Below are 4959 nucleotides of genomic sequence, written 5' to 3'. Positions count from 1 at the left end.
TTTTTTTGTTTTCCTGGGGTTATTATTATTATTATTATTATTATTATTATTATTATTATTATTATTATTATAGGGTATAAGTATTTGGGAGTGTTGGAGGGTGTAGGCATCATGGACAGAGAAATGAAGGAAGGAGTACCTTAGAAGAGTGAAACTAATTGCAAAATCGAAATTGTATGGAGGAAACCTAATGAAAGCAGTGAATGCATGGGCAGTCAGTGTTTTGAGATACAGTGCAGGTATTTTAGAATGGTCTGACAAGGATTTGCATGCCATGGATATCAAAACAAGAAAAGTTTTAGCAATGTTTGGTATATTAATAACTAATAATTAAAAATAAACTGATATATTAAGGGTAGATAATTATATGTTTGACATAGTTATTCTGTTAGTATAAATATACAATATTTTCGTCTTAGGAGAGGATTAATGAGGTGAAATTTTATGCATTAATAATTATTGTTTTCTTGATTTCGAATGAATGATATAATTTTAAATTTAGTGGATAGGTTAGGATAAAAGACAAGTAAAAATAATTCAAAATTTAGAACCGTATATCTCATATCATTCTGTATAACATATGTAATAATATATAATTATATAATTGTTTAGAAATAGAAATTTGAATCCAAAATCGATAAATCCGGAGAAAAATCTAACTTATCTTGTTTTAATGGGACACATAATTTACTGTAAATAAATGATGATTATTAAATTCATGATACTTTGTTTAGTGCTAGTTAATTAAATAATAAATATTTTAATAATATTAATAGAATGAGAAATAAAGATAACACTAATTTAATGCAAACATTTATTTATGAGGAAAAATGTGTATTATTGACAGTAAATTATAGTATATTAGTAATTTTAGTTTCAAAAATTATGTTAATAATTCTTGACAGGCTAAATAATCTGAATAAATTTAAATTATTTTTAATTTGAACTTAAATATGAGAGCTTAGGAATATAGCTAAAATCTGAAAATCAAATATGGCGCCATAAGATAACATTTATGCTAGGGCTTTGAATTCAACTGGGCTTTTTTGGAAGAGGGCCTATAAACATTACAATAAGTAAGAGTATTTTATTCTTATGATTTTGGGAACCTTAAATATTTACATTTGCGTTTTATCAACATTTTTTCTTCATCATATTCTTTTTTATTTCAAGAAAAATATCTCCTCAACTGTTGTTCTGAGGAACACATATCTGTCTCTGATGAGTTGTTTAGTGGACTTCCGCTCTTTAATAAAATACATGTAAGACGTAAAATATGAATAAAATATTATGAGTATGAATTAGATACATATTTTGGTTTGGGAATGATAAGTAACGGTATATATATTATTATTACATTAATACACATAATCGATGCTATATATATATATATATATATATATATATATATATATATATATATATATATATATATATATAGCATCGATTATGAAATTTCACAGCTTTATATTATTATTACATTAATACACATAATCGATGCTATATATATATATATATATATATATATATATATATATATATATAGCATCGATTATGTGTATTAATGTAATAATAATATAAAGCTGTGAAATTTCATAAGATAAAATTAAATCTAGAACTGAACTGCCCTTTCAATGAACATTTCCTCAATATAAAAGGTAAGAAGAAATTTATCAATGTCTCAATTCATAACTTATCGATCTTTTCAGGTGATCTCAGTCCATTTGTATCCATCAAGCAACCGATCTATTTCAGTCCACACTTATTTCATTTGTGCATAGATTGCATCTTCTGTTTATATCTATCAATTTATTTCTGGACGTGGCTTTTAATACCAACCCATTCATATTTCTATCTTTATATAAGTAGGATATATTTACATGTTTATAGAGGATGCATTCCTAAACTAATTAACCTATCATTACGTATTTAGAAACACAGCTGCTAAGCGTAAGGTATACAAATAAAGGTTATATTTAGTTTTAGTTTTATGCAAAGCAATTAAAAAAGGTGTGGAAGTCCTTTGTAAAATTTAAATATCTCTACCCCCAATATGGGAGTATAAAAATGCGGATTAAAGAAACTAGTATCCATTATAATATTGGAGTGCTTCAGAAGACTGCCTTGTTGGGAACCGACCTGAGAACAAGATATTGCTATCCTATGATCATTTGTTATGATCCGTCTATCAGCATAAAATCAACAATACAAACAGTCAGACAAAAAATGAGTCAACAGAAATAAAACAAAAAGACAGAGAAACACTAGATGGAACCAAGAAAACGGAACTTGATCATGTTCTTTGTTTCCCCTTCTAAAAAAAGTTGTCATGTCAGCATGAACTAGCATTGTACCAAATAGTCGTGATGATCAAAGAGGGTGAAAAGATCGAGGAGAGAAAGCACTAACCAAACTTCCACTCACTGGATGAGTGCATGGAGGACTGGAAGCTAAGGGAGGTTTGTTGTCACCCAAATTCCAGAGAAGACAAACGAACGTTGCCACCGAGGAGTTAATAGCAAGTGGCTGTTGCAGTAATGCAAATTTATTTGCAAATATTATCGAAAGAGGTTGAAAGTATGGGATAATTTAAGAGACTTGTTGTTACTCAGATTCAAAGAACACCACCGGTCCTTGTAATCTCTGATGATAGTCGGTGTGAGAACGCCTAATGAGTACAAGTATTAATTGGATTAGAAACAATAATAGTAGTGTAATAATAGTAATGATAATGGGGATGATGATAGAACCAAAACAAGTTTGTATAAAAGAATGTATGTGTTCTCATCTAGAATTCAAGATTTGTCTATTTTGACAGGTCTCGAATAGTAGAAATGTGGAAGCTAGAAAATAGAATCAACATATTGTTTAAGAAGACATTTAAAAAATAAAAAAGAATGTTGAAAATGTGATGAGCTGATTAAAAATCAGTCATGTGCTTTTTCTTTCAACAATGAATCCTCAAGAGACTTCATTAGGAATCGCACTAGTGACAGGTGCATAGATATAGGTGAGAGTAAGATAATCCTTTTGTTTCATCTTTTGCACATTTTCAGATTTTTGAGACGATTGAACACCACAAGTAATCGCTACATGACGCATAACCATAACAAACAACATTACATGTAACTATTTGGATTCATATCGATATTTCCCTTAATAAAGATTTAAAGAAACATTGCACCATGATTATTTGGTGCATCTACACCTACATATCATACACTTATTAAGAGATTTGGCTCTCTACAATAACGGCGATATTAAGCATCTTATTTGAAGTTCTTAAAACTGACATAAAAGCGACATTATAACATTATTTCACATCATGCAATACTGTCTCTGCAGATTCAAATATGTAAATGTCCCTGTATATTAAGGTCTGCCTATACATGTGTGTCTATATACATTTTTTAATATAAAGTAATATAGTATGTATATATTTTATTTCATTTTTATAATAAATAAATATATATGTAAAGATTCAATTTTTTTTGTGAAAATTGGAAAAGTATAAAAGCCGTAAGACAAGGAAATGATTTATCAGTACAATTTCCTTGTAATTTTAACTTCAAAATCCTTTCTACAAAGTAAATTGAAATAATACGAAATAGGCAGAAATGGAATCAAAACTGAAATACAATCTGAGTAAACAATGTACTTTTATTTGAATCAAAAAGATGATGTTACATTTTTTCTTAGATTTTACTGCAAATAATTAATGCGGTGATAGAAGAACTGCAAGCATGTTATGTAAAACATTATAAAATACAAAACACTATAAAAACTGGTAATGCTAAAACCAGAATTAAATCAACCTAATTACCACTTCCCTTGAGACTCTCCTCTATAAATAACCAAGAGTTTGGAACCAACTTTGATGTCGAATTCACCCTTCTTATAACTCTCTAAATATTCTAAGATTAAGTGAGACTATTCTAAATTTCTCAAACTCCTCTCGTCGTTTTGGTATTCTAGGTTATCTCACACTCTGCTGGTTGAAAAAAATACTTATGCATGGGCTCGTAGTCTATATCAACAACATGCTCTCTTATATATTTTCTACCGTTATTTCATAATGCAGAAGTGTACTTTATTAAACAGTGTCTCAAATAGTAGTTTCCAAAAGCCTACATCCATATACTTTGTAACTTTAATTTCCATCACAAAGATCAATTAATTTTCTCAAACTATGCAAACACAGCTTATAACTGCATGCATATCTTACGCATTGCATATTCTCTTTTACAAACGTTGCTTTCTCGACTCACTTCCTAGATTGGTAATGACCAGCGTACGTCACTTCTCGACTTGAGGTTTATGTGGCATATGTCCATAATGAATTTGCGAGTTGATCATCATGTTTCCCATGTCCCAAGACATTGACACCTTCACAGCCTGAGGACCTGATCTTATTCTTGCTAGGAACGAAATGCTCGACATGTCGCTCCTCTAGTCCTCTTACAACTTTATAGCAAATGCTTTACTGAATCTTGCTTCCCTCATAGTTTGAAAATTTTCTCCGTAGTACAAGTTTTCAAGAACTCTAATGAAAGAATGGACCCACAAAATTATCGCCTCATAAATTTCCTTTCTCTCTTCACTAACATTTTTGATTCAGTAATCGAAAAGGTAATAGGCTACAGTAATACTCAAAAATGGTACATTTCTGTCTGATAAACAGTATGAATTTCGGCAATCAGGTTAAATTGCAGATATCCTAACGATAATCGCTGAACGAATATACAATACACTGAATAAGGCATGTAAAGCTAGGGATGTAACGTTAGATACATCCAAGTCTTACAAGGTTTCACATGAAAGTTTTCTAAGTAATTAATTTGTATGGTATTACTGGACGAATATTTAATACATTCATATCCTTCTTGGCTAAAAAAGAACAAAAAAAAACATAGTGAAGTTGTTCTTGAGAACTGTCCATCAAAACAAGATCACCTTAAT

Source organism: Euprymna scolopes, chromosome 16 (genome assembly GCF_053919585.1).
Source record: "Euprymna scolopes isolate OS-2025 chromosome 16, ASM5391958v1, whole genome shotgun sequence".
In the NCBI taxonomy this organism is placed as follows: Eukaryota; Metazoa; Mollusca; class Cephalopoda; order Sepiida; family Sepiolidae; genus Euprymna; species Euprymna scolopes.
This window is presented reverse-complemented; position numbering follows the sequence as displayed.